General features: G+C 37.1%; 1 pseudogene; it reads right to left on the minus strand.

The window, feature by feature from the left end:
- Positions 1-24,475, minus strand: part of LOC128588766 (uncharacterized) — a 108,788-nt pseudogene that overhangs the window by 33,067 nt on the left and 51,246 nt on the right.

Here is a 24,475-nt window from a genome sequence, read left to right on the forward strand (position 1 = left end):
GCAGATCAATACATCAAAAAGTTGGTTTTTTTGAAAAGGTCAATAAAATAGATAAACCTTTGCCTAACCTAACCAGGAATAAATCAATCAGAAATGACAAAGACAAAATAACAGCAGACTCCTCAAAACTTCAAAAAATCCTGATGAATATTATAAGAAACTCTATTCTCAGAAATACAAAAATCTAAAGGAAATAGACCAATACTTGAAAGACGCCACCCTCCTAGACTTAGCCAGAGTGAAGCGGACATGTTGACCATGCATATATCAAGCTCTGAAATAGCATCAACTATACAAAATCTCCCCCAAAAGAAAAGTCTGGGATCAGATCGTTTCACATAAGAATTCTACCAAACCTTTAAAGACTAACTAGTATCTATATTACTAACTTTTTCTAAAATATAGAAAAACAAGGAATACTATCCAACACATTCTATGAAGCAAACATCACATTGACTCTAAACCAGGACAAGACCCAACCAAAAAAAGAAAATTATAAACCAATATCTCTAATGAATATTGATACAATAATATTCAATAAGATCATAGCAAATAGGTTGGTGACTGTGGCTCAAGGAGTATGGTGTTGGCCCCATATACCGGAGGTGGAGGGTTCCAACCAGACCCCAGCCAACAACTACAAAAAATAATAATAAAAATAAATAAAAGTTCCTACAAACAGAATCCAGTAACCCATCAAACAAATTATACACCATGACCTAGTGGGTTTTATCCCAGGGAATCAAAGCTGTTTCAATACCCATAAGTCTATAAATGTAATTTATGACATGAACAAAATAACAAACAAAGGCCATATGCTTCTCTCAATTGATGCATAAAAAGCTTTTGATAATATCCAGCATCCTTTCATGATCAGAACACGTAAGACAATTGGTACAGAAGGGACATTTCTTAAAATGATAGAGGCCTACAGCAAATATCATATTGAATGGAATTATACTGAAATCATTTCCAGTCAGATCAGGGATGAGGCATGGTTGCCAATTGTCTCCACTACTTTTTAACATTGTAATGGAAGTCATCTCAATCAGGCAAGAAAAGGTGATCAGGGTATCCATATAATGTCAGAGGAGATCAAACTTTCACTCTTCCCATATTATATGATTGTATATCTGGAAAACCTCAGGGATTCAACTAAAAAACTCTTAGAAGTGACCAAGGAATATAGCAAGGTCTCAGGTTAAAAAATCAACACTCATAAATCTTTATCCTTTATATAGACCAACAATAGTCAAGCTGAAAAAACAGTCAAGTACTCCATTCATTTTATAGTAGTGCCAAAGAAGATGAAGTATTTGGGAATTTAACTAGCAAAGGATGCTAAACATCTTTAAAAATAGAACTATGAAACTCGGAGAAAAGAAATAGCTAAAGATGTTAACAAATAGAAAATCATACCATAATCATGGCTGGGAAGAATCAACATTGTTAAAATGTCCATCCTACCCAAACCAATATCCCTATTAAAGCATGACTGTCATACTTTAAAGACCTCAAAAAAGTAATACTTCGTTTAATATGGAATCATTAAAAACATCAAATAGCCAGATATTCCTCAGAAATAAAAACAAATCTGGAGGAATCATGCTACCAGGTGTCATATTATACTATAAATCAATACAGATCAAAACAGCACGGTACTGGCACAAAAATAGAGAGGTAGATGTATGGAACAGAATAGAGAACCAAGAGAGGAACCCAGACACTTATAATCATTTGATCTTTGATAAGACCATCCAAAGATGTCATTTTTGGGAAAGATTCTCTATTTAATCTGGGTGCTGGGTGAACTGGTTGGCAATGTGTAGAAGACTGAAACTGGACCCACACCTTTCAGCATTAACTAAGATAGACTCTCACTGGATTAAAGTTTTAAACTTCTGGATATATACCTAGTAGACGTATTGTAGGATCCGATGGGAGGTATATTTTTAGATCCCTATGTGTTGTCCAAATATCCTTCCAAAAGAAATGCATTAGTTTGCATTCCCACCAGCAGTGCAGAAGTGTTCCCTTTTCTCCACATCCATGCCAGCATCTCTGGTTTGGATATTTTGTGATGTGAGGCTAATCTTACTGGAGTTAGATGATAGCTCAAAGAGGTTTTATTTGCAATTCTCTGATGATTAAAGATGATGAGCATTTTTGCATATGTCTGTAGGCAGTGTGCCAGTCTTCTTCAGAGAAGTTTCTCTTCAAGTCCCTTGCCCACCCTGAGATGAGATCACTTGTTCTTTTCCTGCTAATATGTTTGATTTCTATGTGGATTCTGGTGATTAAACCTTTGTCAGAGACATAACCTGCACATATCTTCTCCCATTCTGAGGGCTGTCTGCTTGTTTTACTTACTGTGTTCTTGGCTGTGCAGAAGCTTTTTAGTTTGATCAGGTTACAGTAATGTATTTCTGGTGTTGCTTCAGTTGCCCAGGGGGTACTCCCATAAAATATTCACCCAGGTCAATTTCTTCAAGTATTTTCCCTGTACTTTCTTATAGTATTTTTAAAGTTTCATGTCTGAAGTGTAAATTTTAATACAGTGTGAGTCCATCTTAGTTAATACTGAAAGGTGTGTGTCCAGTTTCATTCTTCCACATGTAGCCAGCCAGTTCACCTAGCAGCATTTGTAAAATAAGGAATCATTTTCCCACTGAATGTTTTTAGTTGGCTTGTCAAAGGTCATATAATGGTAAATAGCTGAGTTCTCTCTTGGTTCTCTATTCTGTTGCAAACACCCACCTCTGATCAAAAAATACAGCATGTCTCAGGATACAAAATCAATACTTACAAATCTATAGATTTTACATATACCAACAATAGTCAAGCTGAAAAAATAGTCAAAGACTAGATTCCTTTTACAGTAGTACCATAGAAGATGAAATATTTGGGAATTTACCTCAAAAAGGACATGAAGTATCTTTATAAAAAGAACTATGAAACTCTGAGAAAAAAAAAGCTGAAGATGTTAATGAATGGAAAAACATACCCCATGCTCACGGCTGTGAAGAATATTCATTGTTAAAATGTCCATATTACCCAAAGCAACATGGAAAAACTAGTACTTTGTTTATATGGAATCAGAAAACACCTTGAATAACCAAGACATTACTCAGAAATAAAGACAAAGCAGTAGCAATCAGGCTACCAGACTTCAGCCTATACTAGAAATCTATAGTGATCAAAACAGCATGGTAGTGCCACAAAAATACCGAGGTAAATGTATGGAACACAATAGAGAAACAAGAGATTAACATGGACACTTACTATCATTTTATTATTTATCTTTTATAAGCGTATCAAAAACATAAATAGGAGGAAAGATTCCCTATTCAACAAATGGTGCTGGATGAATTGGCTGGCAACTTGTAGAACACTGAAACTGGACCCTCATCTTTCACCATTAACAAAAATTGATTCTCCCTGGATAAAAGATTTAAACTTAAGACATGAAACTATAAAAATACTTTAAGAGGGGACAGGTGAAACACTTGAAAAAATTGGCCTGGAAGAATATGTTATGAGGAGGATCCCAGCCCCTGGGCAACTGAAGCAACACTGAAAATATATTACAGAGATCTGATCAAACCCCAACTTCTGCACAGCCAAGAACAAAGGAAGTAAAGCAGGCACACGGTTCTCAGAATGGGAGATGATTTTTCCAGGTTATGTTTCCAACAAAGGTTTGATAACTAGAATAAACAGTAAACCCAAATTAATTAATAAGGAAAAAAAACAAGTGATCCCATTTCATTTGGGGCAAGAGAATTGAACAGAAGCTTCTCTGAAGAAAATAGGTGCATGGTTTTCACATGAAAAACTGCTCATCATCTTTAATCATCAGATAAATACAAATCAAAACCACTTTGAGACATCATCTAACTCCAGGAAGAGTAGCCCACATCACAAAATCACAAAACTACAGATTTTGATGTGGATGTGGAGAGAAGGGAACATTTCTGCACTGCTGGTGGGAATGCAGGCTAATATGTTCCTTTTAGAAAGAGGTTTGGAGAACACTTAGGAAACTAAAAGTAGACCTACCATTTGATCCTGCTATGCCTCTGCTAGGAATACATCCAGATGACCAATCATCATTTTACAACAAACATATTTGCACCAGAATGTTTATTACAGCCCAATTCATGATTGCCCAGTCATGAAAGGAGCCCAGGTACCCATAGACCCCTGAATGGAGTAAAACATTGTGGTATATGTATACCATGGAATATTATGCAGCCATCAGAAAGATGGAGACTTTGCCCCTTTTATGTTCACATGGATGGAGCTGGAACATATTTTTCTTAGTACAGTATATCAGGAGCGGAAGAAAAATGATCCAATGTACTCAGTACTATTATGAAAGGAATATATAATCCCTCACACTTTTATATGAATGATAAATCACAACTATAGCCCAGAATGAAAGAGGGAAGAGGGGGGAGAGTAAGAGGGGCGGTGTGTGAAGGAAGATAAAAGGTGGGACATCACCTATGTTGTATATTGTAAGGGTACATGTCAAATCTATTAAGAGTAGAGACTCAATGTCTTAACACGACAAATAATCAAATGAAGTGTTGGCTATGTTAACCAGTTTGATGTAAGCATTCAAAATTGTGTATAAAAGCATTAATGTACAGTTATGATTCGTTAAAAAATTATGATATAAAAATAAGTACATCAGAAAAAAAAAAAACTCTTACTGTCCCTTCATTTCAACTTTTAACTTCTGATTTCCTTGCTTGTTTTAGTGTCTGTATTATCTTCACATTTCTCCTCACCTGTGTTAAATGCACGCCGAGTGTCTGTGTGCATTGTTAGCATTTTTACAGTATACTTTTCTTTTTTTTCATTTAAATAAACTTTAGAAGGTGAGTGCCGATTATACTTCAGGAACACAAAGTAGGCATGAGATGGGAAATATTTTTGTGACTGAGACCTTTTTATTGAGAAAATGCCTCAAACAATAAAAAGTGGACACTCCAGGTGCATCATTCCTCTCATAGTCTGGTATAGTATTTGTTACATTAGATGGTGCTTTTTCAAAACTTCCCTCCTTCTTTACACAAACTCCACTATAGGACAAGCAGGAATTTTCTATTATTCAAAGTTTTAACCAAAACTCTGTTTCAACTCATTTCTCAGGTGTTTTTATTTACTTCCCCATTCTACTTTGCATTGTTTGATGCACAGTCACTCATACTTTTGCACAAAAGGAAGTTCTGAATATGTAGATACATTCTATCAGTCCTCATTCATTCCCGGTCACTATTAATGTGATTATTTCTGTACTGTTTTTATTTTTTTAATTTGTTTTTATTAAATCATAGCTGTGTACATTAGTATGATCATGGGGCACCATACACTTGGTTCATAGACCGTTTGACACATTTTCACCACACTAGTTAACATAGCTTTCCTGGCATTTTCTTAGTTACTTTGCTAAGACCTTTACATTCCACATTTACTAAGATTCACATATATCCTTCTGTACTGTTTTTAAAAACTGATAACTGAAAACTTGGAAATTTTACATTATCACAAGGTAAAATTAATAGCAATCAGAAAGAAAAGCCAATTCTCAAATGTGAATTCAAATGATGCTGTCTTCTGACACAGACTATATGCTTAAGCCCACATCTAATATATTCTAATGTCCTCATAAGACAGTGAGTGAAGGAACCTTGATACCTTTTAATGATTTCCTGCAGCTAAGTGAGTTACAACCTGCTGCTATATCCTCATATCCAAGTCCTTTCCTGCAAGGTAGGATTTCCTTCATAGACACAATCTAATGACCTCATTCCCTCTCGCAACACACACACTGAACTGAGTTAGAGGCCACAAGGCAGAAAAAGTAAACAAACTGGCGTAAATGACTGGGAGTATAAAATTACACTACAGTTTGGGACACTGGGAATCTCTGAACATGAGTCCAACTCAGTGGCCATCATGATAAAATTGCTCGTAATTTCTCTTGCTTAGTAATATGATTCCGTACTTGGCATTACCTTTCTTATCATGTAAGGTTATAAAACTAAAGAGCCAGGAAAACACCAGAAATATTCTGCCTCGCTTCCAAGGACAAAGATTATCTATAAGTAACTCTTCACTTTAGGAAGGTTTAAGTTTTATAACGAGTTTTAAAAACTTCTTAAAATTAAATATTAGATAACCACGTATGAATTCTAAAATGCTGTTCCAGTAGGAAATGTCCCTTGGACTATGTCACATCATTCATGTAAACAATATTAAACAAGGAACTTAAATTTATATTTCTTGATACCTGTGGCTGGTTATTTTCACTTCCTTTAGGCTCTTCTTCCACTTTCACTGATGTTGATAAAATGTTCAGTCATGTAAATTTCATATATTCAGTTAAATGAGTTGCTTAGAATGATGTGATAAAATCTCTCAGCTTTATAAAAATATTTACAAACCTAAGCCTATTTTTATCTTACAAATTGAGAGTTTAGATGAAGTTAAATCTTTAGCAGACTATATACTTCTTTAAAAATTACTCCTAATTATCTAACACTTGAAAAACCACTCAGAAGACTACTAGATGTCACCAGGCAGAAGGTATACAAAGATCACAGATTCACTCACAAATTCATCCACACAACATAAATGACAAAGCCATCATAAACAAAGAAAAATTTCTCAATCCAGGAAAACATATCAAGTAGCCCTGTGTACTCCTGTCTACCTCCTATTAGAACCTTCAATGCATTGCTCATGTTAATCATTACGTTGCTGTTACTTTTTATACCTTCATCAGTGTATGCCTGGTGATATATATGTGAAATGCTTTTCGCTCAAGTGCTCACAATCTTCTTTCCATTTTTTCTTTCTTTCTTTTTTTTTTTTTTTGACACAGATTGCTAAGTGAGGACTCCATTCATTATGGCTCTTTCCCTGGATAAACAGGCATATCCTCCCTCAGTGAGGCTTCAAGACTCTATGAATTTCTATTTTGCAACTTCCCCATCTTAACTGTAAGTTATTTATTTCCATTTCTATTCCCCAGATCTCAAGGCTGTAGGACACAATATTCCACAGCATCATTGGGCAAGCAGTTTTTACCTATTTTACTTGATAATTACGGAATGGGGTTAAAGGAAAATGAATAAGATGCATCAAGGTTGGCATTTCCAGAGCTCATGTGTGAGCTGAGAAGGAAAGGGTGAGATGAGCAAGGTGAAAAGTTGGAGAGGTCAAGAAAAAATGAGAGCAGAATGGGATGGAGCACCCTGCGGCCTACAGATTAGGTGTACACTGTATCCTCTAGCTTTCCCATCTTCATATTTCTTCCTCCACTCATTCAAAAGCCTTGTAAGATACATCTAAGTAATTATGCATATTCACTCTAAATATGACATATTTATAAAAAAAGGAAACAAACTGATTCACCTCATCATTATAACATAGTAACTAATTTTTCCATTTAAAAATCAGTGTCATATTCATTGAAAATATTAAGAAAAGTCATGAAATGGGCTCTATAAATTTATGGGTTTTGACTTTATTTTATGTGGGATATTACATTAATCTCTTTCTGATTTTAGAAAACACCTATTTTAATAAAGAATATTTTTTAAAATGACCAGTGTTTTTATATTCAAGTTAATCTATTTTTGTGAATGAATATAGACATAGCACATTTCTCTGATGCCTAACACTTACAGGAGGAGAAATGCATTTTTGTTATAGCCCCACAGATTCACCATTCCCCACAATTTTTTTTTCTCCCAAAATGTTCCTTGAATATCCAGACTGGAGAATTCAAACAGAAATAGTTTCAAGTACCAGATTCTATCCTTCTAAATTCCACATTATAATTCTAGCACACTCTCTTGCTTCCAGTGATCTCTGTGGCAGAAGTAATCTTTTTTTTTTTTTTTTTTTTGTAGAGACAGAGTCTCACTGTACCGCCCTCGGGTAGAGTGCCGTGGCATCACACGGCTCACAGCAACCTCTAACTCTTGGGCTTACGCGATTCTCTTGCCTCAGCCTCCCGAGCAGCTGGGACTACAGGCGCCCGCCACAACGCCCGGCTATTTTTTCGTTGCAGTTCGCCTGGGCTGGGTTTGAACCCGCCACCCTCGGCACATGAGGCCGGCGCCCTACTCACTGAGCCACAGGCGCTGCCCGGCAGAAGTAATCTTAGTAATCTTAATCTGTGTAAAGGAAACTTTCTTGAATTGATACAAAAGCATTCTCTCGGGTTTCTTCATGATTAACTGCAACATTACATGGCTAACTTATTCCCTCCTTCTTTCCCTGCTCAGGAATCTTTCTTCAAATCTCTGGTCACCATTCTTTTCAGGGATCATTTATGCCACTTCTTTCCTCTTCAATTACTAGTAATAGTTCATATCTATAATTTGGAATTGTTCACTTTTTTCTTTATCCCATCTGGCTAGGAACATGTTCTGAAATACGTGTAAAAGCAATATAAGGCCCTCCTTTGATCCTTCTGTTGGAAATGTTCTCCAATAGATCTTCCTATATATTTCTCTACAGGGATGTCTATAGTCTTGTTACTTAGTGTGGTCCAAGAACCCGCAGCATTGGAGTCACCTGGGAAGTATAAGAAACACAGAGTCCCAGGGGAGCGGTAGCTCGACCCTGTAATCCCAGCACTCTGGGAGGCCAAGGCAGGTGGATGCCTGTGCTCTGGAGTTCAGGACTAGCCTAAGCAAGAGTAAGATCCCATCTGTAAAAATGAGTGGACACTGTGATTGGTTTTTGTAGTCCCAGCTACTCAGTAGGCTGAGGCAAGAGGATCACTTGAGCCCAAGAGTTTGAGGTTGCTGTGAGCTATGACATCACAGAATTCTACTGAGAGTGACAGAGTGAGACACTGCCTCCAAAAAAAAAAAAGAAATGGAAAGCCCTGGATATGTCAAATCAAATTGTCTTTTACAGGAAAATACAGTTCTTACCTTCTACTTGTGCATTTACTCTGTTTTTCTCTTCTTGATTGGCATCCTGAGATGAATAACTAAGATCCTTCTCTGAAAGACTCTCTGAGATATTCTATTAAAATTAATATCAATATGAGTTCAGTTAAAAATAATAAGTTACATCAAGATTTGCTAATCATTTTCTCCAAAGCATCTTAATTTCTTTTGGTAAAAGCAATGACATACAAAAGAAGAGGAGCAAGTATTGAAAATCAAAACATTTCAGTAGAGAAGTTCACATATGCTGTCTAGATTAAGCTCATCTTTTATCTGCATATCGATGTGTAGACACAGCATGAAAGGCCAAAATGAGTCATATTCACAAAAAATATGAACTAATGTGCATATTTCAACATGTAACGAACTTCAAAATAAATGATTACTTCACATTCACCACCAGGAATAAGAGAACATTTTTAAAAAACAAAATACACTTGCTATAATAGTTATGCATTAAACACATAAAATATTTTAATGAAATTTTAGCATAAAAATTTGAGATATAGCATTCTAAGAAACTTTTGTTATGTCATATTGGGCATAAACCAAATATTCATTTTTAATTCATATTAATGTAAGTGTACCTAAACAGAAAATTTCTGAAGCTGCTTTATTTAGGTAAACAAAAGGTTAGAAAAATCTAAAATATGTTTTGATAGAGTTTTTACTTATGGTTGAATAAAAAGATACCACAGCTAAAATAACTATTTTTTATGTTTACATAAAATCAAACAAATATTAGATATAGTATGTAACTTTATGCTAATAAAAATCAATTTCAAGAACTATAGCAATCCTCAATATAAAATAATAAGAACATTTATTTTTGAAGCATCTAAGGTATCCCAGACATGTATTTCCACATTTTCTTTTCTATGTATTATAATAATAAAATTAAAGTTGGCTGCTGCTGATGATTACCCTACTTTCTGCTTCCTGGAGTTCCCAGGATGTTCAGAGTAAAATGATTTACATATGTGATCCATTGTTCTTTCTGCCCTATCTTCCTCTCCGAATTTCACATGGCTGGCTCCTCCTCAGCCTTTAGCTGGTAGCTTGAACTTCACACTCAGAAATATCTTCCCTGACTGTGGATTTCCACCCCAGTCCCATCCCCATTAACTGCAATCTTCCTCAATATTGTCAAACCTGATATTCTCTGCTTTCTCTATATGAAGCCCACATAGTAAATCAGAATTTTTTGCTGTTTGGTTTTCTCTTGCTACTACTATAAGGCATCCTATTGTATATTCAGTGTCTAACTACTTAGCACATAATTGGTACTTATAGTCCCTGTTACTTCGGAGGCTGAGGCAAGGGGATCACTTGAGCCTAAGTGTTTGAGGTTGCTGTGAGCTATGACACCATAGCACTCCACCCAGGGCACAGAATGAGATTTTGTCTTTACATGTTCAAGGTCATGTACATGTACATGTCTCTACATGTTCAAGGTCAAAAAATGTACAAATCTCATTGGGAAGATCTTAAGCACAAAATCACTAGAGTGATTTTATTCTTACAGGATATTGGCCACGATAGTCTCCTGAAACTTATTATACCCAAATTACAAAGACTCATGCCTGTTCTAACTTGCTTAACTTCCCATTTTTTCCTTGACACTACTGTCTTAAGGTTTTGCTTTGTTTGTTTTTTTTTTTAAAAGAACTACTTCCCATATTTATTAAATCATTAAATAAAACTGTGAACATTTCTTACATTTGCATGCATACTTTTCAGACTATAAAAATGTTTCCAGATTTCATACTGTATTTGTTCATTACACACACCTAAAAGGTTGATATTAGTGCCATGTCTATGAATTAGGTCACAGACATTCAAAATTAATTAAATAATTTCCCTCAGTTTCCACAGAAAGTGAAAGATCCAGAATAACATGTCTTTTGACATCCATTTGAATCTGGTGCTGCTGCCCAACCACTGCTTCTAAGAGGTCAGCCTTTAACATGTCTTCCTACCTGAGCTCTGCTTCAGAATAAATTGTCAGTATTTCACACCTACAGTATATCAGAAGCATGGCTGCCACAAAAGTACTCTATGTGTTCTATTTTAGAAAATGACTTCTGCTTAAAACGCCACTAAATCAAATTGTTACTATTACAGCCCAACATGTTCACTTACTCCCCATGATTTTTTTTTTTTTCTCCTAAAACGTTCCTTGATGATCTAGCCTGGTCAATTCAAACATAGTAACAGTTTTGAGTGCCACATTTTATCATTTCAAGTTCCAAGTTATAAAAATCAACACTCCAAACTGCTTTTCCCTGAATTTCATTAGGACTTTTATTACACATCCATATTTACTATGGACTCATGCATTTGGCTATAGGTTGATCTTGAATAATTCTTTAGTTTTTAAATAAACTTAACTTCAAAGCCAAATGGGATTCTTATAACTCCTAAGCCTTATCATTTTGTATTATATTACACTGTCTTTTTAAATGAATCTTGCAAATTAGCAGAATTTTACTATTCAGCAGCTCATTCTTTCCACATAATTACTTTATTAATTATGGCCTGATAATGTAAGAAAATAATTCCTTGTGGGCACATACACAGCTGAGAAAAGGTAATTAAAAGCATCCCTTTTATGTTTTAAAGTTGTCAATGCTTATATTTTAAAGTAATGATAAGAAAAGACATTACCTCCAAATACAAACTTGGTTCTTTTGGTCTGTCTTGTCTTGATAACAGTACAGAGATTTCATCTATAAAATGTTATTTGCAGATAAATTAATGACAAAAGTATTACTGCATTTTAAAAACATATTCAAATCTACCTCTTTGTGACTATTTCAGTAAAATAAAACTCATAACAAAAAGAATTTCACAAGGTTAAAGCAGTTTCAGGAAAAAGTTTATAGTATAAAAAAAGGCAAAAGAAAGATATTAAAAAGGAGTGGACATTAAATACTTGTGTCCTCACCTATGGTGCATCTTGCAAATGTACATGTGAAGTCTATGAAGAGTACAGTATCAATGTCTTAATACAACAATTAAGTAAGTGACGTGAAGGCTATGTGAACAATCTGGATTTTGGGCGGCACCTGTGGCTCAGTCGGTAAGGCGCCGGCCCCATATACCGAGGGTGGCGGGTTCAAACCCGGCCCCGGCTGAACTGCAACCAAAAAATAGTTGGGCGTTGTGGCGGGCGCCTGTAGTCCCAGCTACTCGGGAGGCTGAGGCAAGAGAATCGCTTAAGCCCAGGAGTTGGAGGTTGCTGTGAGCTGTGTGATGCCATGGCACTCTACCGAGGGCCATAAAGTAAGACTCTGTCTCTACAAAAAAAAAAAAAAAGATTTTTAAAAAAAGGATGGCGCCTGTGGCTCAAGGAGTAGGGCGCTGGTCCCATATGCCATAGGTGGCGGGTTCAAACCCAGCCCGGGCCAAAAACCACAAAAAAAACACACACACAAAAAAAAACAATCTGGATTTAAGCAGTCCAAATTGTATACAAAATCAGCACATCATACCTCATAAATACATTAATGTACACAGTTATGATTTAATAAAAACAATACAATAAATCAAAGGAATGGACATCAAACCAATACCCATTATTGGTTTTGACTTCATAACAGCACGTAATCATTAAATTTTTGAGATATTTCCCCTAAATTACCACCTCTTATTATTTTTTATAACAAAAATAAAATTGTCTTTACTTGTTTCCTTTTGTGTAGCACTTTCAACAATACCAATCGTGTTGGTATTGTCTTCAACTTCTGACTCTCTTGCTCCTTCCTATTGAGAAAAAGAAAAGCCAAATTCAGGAAATGTATTGATTCACTCACACACCAATCTGTTAGCAAAACAACACACATTCACTATGTTTATCAAACATACACACTATCTGGGAGAATAATTTGAACATAGAAACAGAATATAGAGTCTGTCCTATATTTAAGGAGGTGTGGCAAAGATATATGAAAACAAATCAGAAAAGTAATTGATGAGTCTGTAATTACAGTAAATTAATTACACTAAGGATACAATGGAGGAAGAGTCAGTTCTACCCAGGAAGCTTAGGAAATGCAGCAAATATAGAGGCGTATTTTCAAAGACAACGATGTGCGCAGTGAGAGTGTGAAGGGCTTTTGGACAGGGGATAAGGGGCAAAAGGATGAGGAATGGAACCACAGGGCATATGAGGGCTATGAAGGTAATGCGGTAAAACTGCAACCTTGTGATAAGGAACAGGTTTTAGAGATGAAATGAGAGAATCAGGCCAAGCTACCAAAGACAGGTGGCAGAAGAGGTGCAAACTTTCCCTTTCCTGTAATGGGATCCACTCAATAAGCACGTAAGTCAGGCCACCAAAAACATATTTTCAAAAGGTCACCTTGGTAGCAATGTGAAGATAGATGAACACAGGACAAAATCAGAAAAGAGCTTTTCAAAATCATAAATCAGAAAGTGAATTATGGTAATAAGCTATGAACACTGGTAATGGTGAGTGACTGGATTGGTGATCTGCAGGAGAATTAAAGTACAAGATTTACACTAACTTAATGTTTCAGTGCTACTTACTATGTGTTATTTACATAATAGAAAAATCAGATGACAAAATAGGGAACAGAGTCAAGGAAGTAAGGGAAGGGTTAAGGACAGTGTCTTCAGTCCTTAAAGTCTAATATGTCAACTATGAAGCATCCAAGGACATAGGAGGTAAATCTGGGTAAATACTTTAGGAAGAGATTACCTTACTCATGAAAGGCATATGGTGTTAAGAACATAAGTATGTGTAAGCTATACTAAACTGGCACACCTTATGTAATCCAACAGAACTCTGACATTTGGAAAATGACAACAAAAGGATTTGAATTTTATATTTTAACATTTTTAAAGAAATAATATACTTTTATTAACATGTGCAAACTTTTATTTCTCATTATTATGTGCATTTTTTAAATGGATGAAAATATTTAACTCTAAAACACCAATTCAGGATGCTACAAGAAAGCTCTCTTTCAATAATTAGCCCTAAATTCTGACCTGTAGAAGAGAAATGCTGATTTGATTAGAGAATTATGAGGGCATTTTAAGTACTACTATGATGTAAGAAAGAAATGTAAAACCCTAGTCTGAATTTCACATGGTTTTCTTATTCGTTTGTCAAGAACATATGAATAACTGTGATTGTCTATTGACCCACCCCTGATAGAATGGTCATTAAAAGTTAAGGAAAGGTAGGGGGACAAGGCATGTGGTATGCCTTTTGGGGATGGAACTAGGGTCCTCATCATCTACCAAAGCAATCAATGTACCTAGTTCTATGTACCCTCAAAAAAAGAGGGTAATCTGGAAAATGGTGGCTGAGTAACAGCTTCCTTGAAACTGGACACAGTGAGTCTGGGGAGACAAGACCACAGGCATCTCTGGCTGGTGGGATCTGCTTATATTTATCCCTTTGAGGACAGAGGGAGTCAGCGAGAGACTTCTTGACCACAAGAGGAGGACAAAAGCAGTGTAAAACTGGAAAGTGGTTATGTGTGTTTGTTCAGTCTAATCATGCTGACAGCTGTAAGAACAGCAGCAGTGAGATTGCAAAGGGGCAATCTCACCTGTGAGCTGTTTTGGTGTTTTTGGACTTGGCACTCAGTTGAACTCTCTTGCGAGAGCTTGGACAGGAGTGTGGAGAAATTTGGGCATTGTCTAGGGCCACTGAGCTGAACGGAGCTAACAGTGTCCAGCTGTGGGCCGTGTGGAGTCATTGTGAGAGAACTGCCCAGGCAAGCTCTGCCCTCAGGGTCACAGAGCAAGGATCAGGTGGGATCTAGTAATCTAGTGACTGAGCAGCCTAAAGGTGGGGCAGAGCTGCCTTACAGCCTTAGACCTCAGGGGCAGAGTGAGACTGGTTTTGGCACACTGGATAGCCACTTCAGCAGTGATCCAAGCAACAAGTGCTTTCCTGGGAAAGCTTCTGCATAGCCAAGTTTAGCAGTTTAAAGTGCCCTTTAAGAGAGCTGAGGGGATATTTGGGTCTCCACCCTGAGGGATTTGAGAAATAGGCAGAGGCCTCCAGTCGTATCAGCATTGTGATTAACATCTTATACCCAAGATCACCTGTTGCCCAGACAATATTCAGCAAGATATATATACTGCTTTGTCCTTGGTTTTGTTTGTTATTTTATTTTATTTTTGTTGTTGTTGTTGTTGTTGCTGCTCTTTTGTTTTTTTAATTTCAATCTTTTACCCATAGAATTTTCTTTTATTTATTTTTTTCTTTTCTTTCACCATTTGTCTAGTTTAAATACTATTTGCCATTGTTGCCTTTTTCTACAATTAGAACTTCATTTTTGCTACTGTTTCTATGCCTATTTGGTTTCCCCCCAATTTTATCCTGTAAGTTTTATTTTTTTATTGTTTTGGTTTGATTTATAGCATTTTTGTCTTTCCTCTCTACTTGGTGTAGGTAAGGTACTGTGTCCTAACAGGCTAGTAAGGGAACCACCCAACCCGGTGCCCCCAGATGTTTTTTTATTATTATTATTTTTAGGTTAGGTCAAAGTACCCTACTGTGCACCTATGTTGCCCTGTCTCACTCTTTCTGTGTCTCTCTTATTTTTTAAATATTACTTTTTACTCATCCCTTCTTCTTTTTTTTTTTCTTTTATCCCTTCTTGCTCTTCAACCTTCTCATCCTTCTGTTCCTATACCAAAAGGACTCATTGAAACCCTAGTCCAGAGGCATGGCAACTTAAAGAGCAAGGGGAAGTGAAAGGAAAATGAGATCAAGGAAACAGATAAAAGAAATCATTCATGAGGAAGAATCAGCAGAAAACTCCTGGCAACATAAAAAACCAGTCCAGAGCAACCCCTCCAAGGGACCATGAGGTAGCAACAGCAGAGGATTCCACCTACAAAGAAATGTTAGAAATGACAAAAAGGGAATTTAGAATACAGGTGATGAAAACAATGAAGGAAATGATGGAAACAACGAAGGAAACTGCTGATAAAGTTGGAAATAACTAAAAGGAAATTCAAAAACAATCAAATAAGAGATGAATGATATGAAGAATACAGAAAGTGTATAGCAGAGCTGAAGGAACTGAAGCAGTCAATTAGGGAACTTAAAGATGCAATAGAAAGTATCAACAACAGATTAGACCATGCAGAAGAAATAATTTCGGAGGTAGAGGACAAAGCTCTTGAGATAATTTAGATATTTAAAGAGGCAGAAAAGAATAGAGAGAGAAAGCAGAACATTCACTGACAGAATTATGGGACTTTATGAAGCATTCAAACATACGAGTGATAGGTATCCCAGAAAGGGAAGACGGATGCCACAGGGGAATGGAAGCCATACTAGAGAATAGTATAAATGAGGTGGGTAGAGGGAAGGGGATTGGTGGGATTACACCAGCGGTGCATCTTACAAGGGTATATGTGAAACTTGGTAAACGGTCTGTGAAGCTAGTGAATGATGTCCCATGATCATATCAATGTACACAGCTATGATTTAATAAAAAAAATAAATAAAGAGGATTACCTTCAGAGGAATAAACTGAACATGGTGAAAAAGAAAAAGAAAAAAAAAAAAAAAAAACAACTTTGGCCAGACTAAGTAGAAATAGAAAAGTAAAATCTCTAGTAACCTCAATCAGAAATGATACAGGGGAAATTACAACTGATGCCACAGAGATACAAGAGATCATCTCTGAATACTCCCAGAAACTCTATGCCCAGAAATTTGACAATGTGAAGAAAATGGATCAACATTTGGAATCACTCCCTATCCCTAGACATAGCCAGGAAGAAATAGAGCTCCTGAACAGACCAATTTCAAACACTCAGATCAAAGAACCAATAAAAAAGCTTCCAACAAAAAAATGCCCTGGTCCAGCTGACTTCACACCAGAATTCTATCAAACCTTCAAGGAAGAGCTTTTTCCCGTACTGCAGAAATATTCCAATAAATTGAGGAGGAAGGAATCTTCCCAAGACAGTCTATGAAGCAAATATCACCCTGATACCAAAACCAGAAAAAGACCCAATTAAAAAGAATTTCAGACCAATTTCACTAATGAATATAATGAATATAGATGAAAAAATTCTCAACAAAATCCTAGCCAACAGATTACAGCTTATGATCAAATAGTCATATACCATGATCAAGTAGGTTTCATCCCAGGGATGCAAGGCTGGTTTAATATACGCAAGTCTATAAACATTATCCATCATATTAACAGAAGCAAAAATAAAGACCATATGATCCTCTCAATAGATGTAGAAAACGCATTTGATAAAATTCAGCATCCTTTCCTAAGTAGAACACTGAAGCGTATAGACATAGGTAGCACATTTCTGAAACTGATCAAAGCTATCTATGACAAATTCACAGCTAATATTTTACTGAATGGAGTAAAACTGAAAGTTTTTCCTCTTAGAACTGGAAACAGACAAGGTTGTACTCTGTCACCTTTACTAGTCAATGTAATTCTGGAACTTCTAGCCAATACAATTAGGCAAGACAAGAAAATAAACGGAATCCAACTGGGAGCAAAGGTCAAACTCTCCCTCTTTGCTGACGACATGATCTTAGAGAATCCTAAAGACTCAACCAAAAGACTCCTGGAAGTCATCAAAAAATACAGTAATATCTCAGGATATAAAGTCAATGTCCACAAGTAAGTAGCTTTTGAATATATCAATAACAGTCAAGATGAGAGGCTAATAAAGGGCAAAAACTCCTTCACCATAGTTTCAAAGAAAATAGAATACCTAGGATTATACCTAACAAAGGAGGTGAAGGACCTCTATAAAGAAAATTATGAAATCCTCAGAAAGGAAATAGCAGAGGATATTAACAAATGGAAGAACATACCATGCTCATGACTGGGAAGAATCAACATTGTTAAATGTCTATAAATCCCAAAGCAGTCTACCTATTCAATGCTATTCCTATTAAAATACCAACATCCTACTTTCAAGATTTGGAAAAAATAATTCTGCATTTCGCATGGAACCAGAAAAAAACCCATATAGCTAAGGCAGTTCTTATCAATAAAAATAAAGCTGGGGGCATTACCATATGTGATTTTAGGCTGTCCTACAAAGCCACAGTGGTCAAGGCAGCATAGTAGTGGCACAAAAATAGAGACATAGATATTTGGAATCAAACAGAAAACCAGAAGATGAAACTAACATCTTACAACCAACTAATCTTCGATAAACCAAACAAGAACATGCCTTGGGGGAAAGTATCCTTATTCAATAAATGGTGTTGGAAGAACTGCATATCCACATGTAAAAGAATGACACTGGACCCACACCTTTCTCCACTCACAAAAATGGATTCAAGATGGATAAACGACTTAAATTTAAGGCATGAAACAATAAAAGTCCTCAAAGAAAGCACAGGAAAAACAAAGATATTGGCTTGGGGAAAGACTTCATGAGTAAGACTGCCATGGCAATTGCAACAACAAAAATAAACAAAATGGGACTTCATTAAACTGAAACGGTATTGTACAGCTAAGGAGACAATAACCAAAGCAAATAGACAACCTACACAATGGGAAAGGATATTTCCTTATTTTTAATCAGACAAAAGCTTGATAACTAGGATCTATAAAGAACCGAAATTAATACCTATGAAAAAAGCCAACAATCCCATATGTCAATGGGCAAGAGACATGTGTAGAACCTTCTTTAAGACAGACGAATGGCTAACAAACATATGAAAAAATGTTCATCATCCCTATCTATTAGAGAAATGCCAACCAAAACCACCCTTAGATACCATCTAACCCCAGCAAGAATAGCCCACATCACAAAAATCTCAAAACTGCAGATGCTGGTGTGGGTGTGGAGAGAAGGGACCACTTTTACCCTGCTGGTGGGACTGCAAACTAGCACAACCTTTTTGGAAGGAAGTATGGAGAAACCTCAAAGTACTCAAGCTAGACCTCCCATTTCATCCTGCAATCCCATTACTGGGCATCTGCCTAGAAGGAAAAAATCCTTTTATCATAAGGACACTTGCACTAGACTGTTTACTGCAGCTCAATTTAAAATCGTCAAAATGTGGAAACAGCCTAAATGCCCACCAACTGTGGAATGGATTAACAAACTGTGGAATATGTGCAACATGGAATACTATTCAGCTATTAAAAATGGAGACTTTAACTACTTTGTATTAACCTGGATGGACATGGAACACATTATTCTTAGTAAAGCATCAGAAGAACGGAGAAGCATGAATCCTATGTACTCAATTTTGATATGAGGACAATTAATGAAAAGGACATGGTAGGGGTGGGGGAAGTGGAGAGCAGAGAGAGGGAAGGAGGAAACAGGGGGGATCCTTGGTGTGTGTCACAACTTTTGGGGGCAAGACATGATTCCAAGAGGAACTTTGACTAACAAATGCAGTAAGTGTAACCTAGTTTGTTGTACCCTCAAAGAATCCCCAGCAATAAAAAAAATAAATAAATAAAAAAAATTTGAAGAAAGGATCTAGAATTAAAAAAACTCTAAGATTATCCAGTTAAAGATTTAGAAATCTCCCAGTATATACATGATTGTCCACCTGATACTCACATGAGGAAAGAAGAAATGGACTAAAATATTGAGCCAACAGGATTATTGGGTTTTACTGATAAAGGACGTTATGTGCATGGTTTGACAAGTATGAATACTAAAGTTAATAATGCTTCTTGAGAATAATAAAATCTCTGCATTGCTGGACATATTTGTCAAAGTAAGTAATGACCTTCCAGAGATAATTCTATATACTCTTTTGCAATCTTTACTGCCTTACGCTTCTGTAACACTGGGTAGTTTATTTGACGATTCTTTAATCAAATCTGATCACATACACTGGATGTGTGAACATCTGTGTCCATTACAGAGATTCCATGAGCACAAGATGAATGAGAAAATCACCAAAATAAACAAGTGACTAATTTGTTTAAGAGGATTGAGTTTAAAACCTCTTGTCACATTTAATGGATAAAGACATTTTAATTTTAGTTAATAAAACTACAAATGCTTATTTATTTTGCCTTTTTATTTTCAAAAAGTTCAGCTACCAAGAAATTACATCAAACAGTAAGATAAATTAGTTAAGTAAGTTGAGAATATACTAAACAATGTTAGAAAACTTAAAAAAAAGCCAGAAGAGTCAAATAATAATAATTAATTTAATAATTCTAATAGAGCCTAAAAGAGGTTTCACTTTGCATAATATCTAAATATAGGTTTGACTAGATTAAATATAAGACAATGTTTCATTAAATTGAAAAGAAATAATGAGGACTAAATTTCCTTTTTTAGAGATACTATCGAAAAAAGAGAATAAATCTTAAAAAGAAGCTTGATGTTCAGGCTGTCTTAAGCAATCAAAGGAGAAGATAACTTTTGGGGGTTAGTCATAAATGGAATAACCTAAAAAAGAAAAGATAATCACATAGAATTAACATGATTTTTCTAAAAAATATGTAAAAATCCTTCGTTGTTATTATAATTATTATTATTGTTATTATTATTTTAAGACAGAATCTCGCTATGTCCCCCTAGGTAGAGTGCCGTGTCGTCACAGCTCCAAGCAACTTCTAACTTTTGGGCATCAGCAATTCTCTTGCCTCAGCCTCATAAGTAGTTGGGACTACAGGCACCCACCACAATACCTGCCTATTATATTGTTGCAGTTGTCATTGTTGAGCAGGCCCGGGCCTGGTTTAAACCTGCCAGACCCCATGTATATAGCCAGTGCCCTAAGCACTGAGCTGTGGGTGCTTAGCTATTTTTTAATCTTTGTAATTGATACATAATAGGGGTCCATATTTGGTGTGTACACATGATAATTTCACACATTCATATCATCAACTCAGGGTATAAGGTATTCAACACCTTAAATATATATACACATACATTTTTATATATACATTTTTTGAGGGTGGTAAAATAGCTTTATCCTCTGTCATAACACAAACCAACAGACTTTGGTGTTGGCAAGTGAGGAAACACAACAGTAGAACACGCTGCTCACTGAGAAGGAGGAGGATGAGTTACAAAGCCTTCCCCCATTTCTCGTGCAGCTGAGATAAAGCCATAACCCTTATAAATAGATAAGCATATTAAAAATATTTCCAGGGCCCACCTGGCTCTGCTCCTACACAAATAAGGTTAATCTCTGTAGTAAAAAGGGTGAGAGGGAGAGGCAGAAATTTGGTTTACTGGTAGGTGGAAAACAGGAAGGGATACAAGCCAATGTGTAACAAAGGCTCTCCCAAACATACAAAAGAGAGGGTCAAGGGGACCTGTCAGAGGCTGAGAAATGTTCCTGAAGGTGGTCTCACTCCTGTCCCCAATCCCAGATGCTCTTGAGTGATCTGTCCTTTCAGACACCACCTGTGAGGTTCCACTATCAGAGTCTATTCTTCCCTCGGTCCCCACCTATTCAGCTCACCAACCAAGTTTTGGTGTCCCTAATTGCTTAGGCCTCTGAAATCAGCCCCTTTAAAGCACAGCCCTCTCCTTAAATACAAAGCATGAGGAGAGCTGGAGGGTCCTTCCTGCCAAGAGGATATTCCAGGGGTCAGCCAGTTTTGGGGTTCCCCTTCAGTCCTGGACCAGGCAGTAAATTTGGTGGTGGGCCCCATGTTCACTGTTGGAGACCTCAAAGACATAGACAGTGCACAGCAGCAATTTCTGGGTGTCTCAGTTTGTCACCACCTGGAGGACAGTGAAGTTTTCAAGGATGCTGTTCATCATATATCACTCAGCCAGCTGCCACAACCTGTGCAGGTAATTCACCAGGTAATCCCAGAGAGGCAAGCACACCAGGAAGTACACTAATCTCTGTCTTCCAGCTGTGCATGCTTTGTCTCCACCTTCTCCACCAACTGCTTGCCAAAGGAACAGGTCTTGTAGGAGCATGTGAGGGTCATGTGTCCCAGGCTCTCATACTGGCTGCTCACTCTGTTACTGCTGCTGCCACTGCTAGCCCTGGCTTATCACCCCTTGGGCCTCAGTTCAGGTCTGCCCAGAACTTGATCAGGCAAAAGATGGGGGCAGTGGAGACCACACTTTTTCAGGGATGTTGTAATTGATCTGCTGGACATTCACACTCTTGAGTGGGGGTTCCCATGGCTAAGGCAATGCTGGGTGATCTGTAGAAACAGGTGTTTCTGGTATGAGTCAGCTGCATTAGGCAGTTACACACAGGCCGAGAACTCTACTAGCTGCAAGCAGACAATGCCCAGGGCCCAAGCCTGCCAGGTTGGGGGTAATGGGGCAGGTAGAGGCATGGGTAATATGGGTTAAGTAGACCCATACCCTGGTCAATAGATGTGGGAGTCAATGACAAGGAAAATGGCTTCACATCTGAAACATTCCAGAGGGGTCTAGAGCCCCTGACCAAAACTGGAAAATCTCAGAGACCTGAGGTCCAGCAGGACCCAGTTTGGTGAGCTTGGCCAAGGACATGGTAGTCATGGTTTGGAAAACCTGGTTCTTAGAAACCAGGTCCTTTAGCTTGGACTACATTTCCCTTGATTTATTTCAAGGTAAAACCTGGATGAGACTAGAGACCTGGGTGCATGTTCAGACCTTTTCCATTCTCAGCTTGATATAGGAGGTAATCATTTCATTCTGACCATACATTTTGCCTTCATAGGGTCCTTCCTATCAGGAGGCTATTCCAGGGACCAGCCAGTTTAAGGTTCCCCTTCAGTCCCAAACCAGGCAGTAAATGGGGTGGTGAGCCCCATGATCACTGGTGGAGACATAAAAAACATAAGTGGTGCATAGCATCAATTCCTGGGCGTTTCTGTTTGTCTACACCTGGAAGATGGTGAACTTTTCAAAAATGCTGTTCATCATGTATCACTTAGCTAGCTGCCACAATGGGTCCTTTGCAAAGCAGTAGGGGAAAACCCACAGTCATCAGTCCCAGCTCTTGGGCAAAGGGCTGGTTAATCACTACTCCAGGTGCCCCCAATCCAATTTCACATTATCTGCTCATCTAGCCAAATGGTGAAAAATAAACATGGGGTGGAATCAGCAGAAAAACTCTGGCAACATGCATAGTAAGAGTAGATCAACATCCCCAAGGAACGAAAAGGTGGACACACCAGAAGATCCCATTCACAAACAAATGGCTGAGATGTCAGAAATTGAATTCAGAATTTGGATTGCCAATAAGATTAACAGAATGGAGCAAAGTCGGATTTAGAAATTTAAGGAGCATTTCAAAAGTCGTCTGAAGAATTCAATGAATTCAAAGTCAAAATCAACCAGTTTTGACACACTGAGGCAAGAACTCGCAGCCCCCAAAGATCTGAGAAATACAGTAGAATCCATCAGGAACAGAATGGAGCAGGCAGAACAAAGGATTTCTGACAATGAAGGCAAAGCTTTTGAATGTTTCCAAATGCTCAAAGAGGAAGAGAAATGGAGAGCAAAAATGGATCATTCTCTCAGAGAGCTCTGGGACACTTCAAAAAACCTAACTTTCGCCTTATAGGAATTCCTGTGGGCAATGAGATTGCATCTAAAGTTCCAGATGCTCTACTGCAAGAGATAATCGAGAAGAACTTACCAAACATGGCAGGAGATTCTGAAATTAAGAAAGCAGACAGTTTCAGAACCCCAGCACAACTCAACCTAATTATAGCATCTCCCAGACATATTATAATTAACTTAGTAAAGGTTAATATGAAGGAGAAAATTCTGCAAGCAGCCAGACATAAGAAAACCATAACCCACAATGGGAAGAATACTAGAATGAGTGAAGATCTCTCTACCGTAACTTTTCGAGGTAGAAGAGGGTGGTCATCGACATTTAACCTCCTAAAACAAAACAACTTTCAACACAGGATTCTGTATCCAACTAAACTTAGGTTCTTTTATGATGGAGAAGTTAAATACTTTAATGACATTCACATGTTGAAGACATTTGCCATAAGTAAACCAGCTCTCCAGTATGTTCTCAGTCCTATCCTCCACAATGACCAGCAAAATCCTCTACTACCAAAGTCAACTCACTCAGAAACTTTTGATCAAATTCCAACTTCCACAGTGCCGAAAGGATTAAAAATGCATACTGGACTTTTGAAAAACTTGATATCCAAAATACTGTCAGGTTTATCAATATTCTCAATTAATGTGTATGGCTAAAATTGTCCTCTAAAGAGGCACAGGTTGGCTGACTGGATATAAAAATTTAAGTCATGTATCTGCTGCATATAAGAATCTCCTCTTACCTTCAAAAATAATGACTCGGTGTGAAGGGATGGTTGTATATAATGCAGGCAAATGGAAATCAGAAAGAAGTAGGTGTTAAAATTTTATTTGCAGATATAATATGCTTTAAACCAAGAAAAGTAAGAAAAGATAATGATGGTCACTTCATATTTACTAAGGAAAACAGTCAACATGATGAGATTTAGGTTATTAACATTTATACACCCAACCAGAATACACATCAATTTATAAGAGAGGGTCCAACAGACATGGGTACCTTG

This window comes from Nycticebus coucang, chromosome 6 (assembly GCF_027406575.1).
Source record: "Nycticebus coucang isolate mNycCou1 chromosome 6, mNycCou1.pri, whole genome shotgun sequence".
Taxonomy (NCBI): Eukaryota; Metazoa; Chordata; class Mammalia; order Primates; family Lorisidae; genus Nycticebus; species Nycticebus coucang.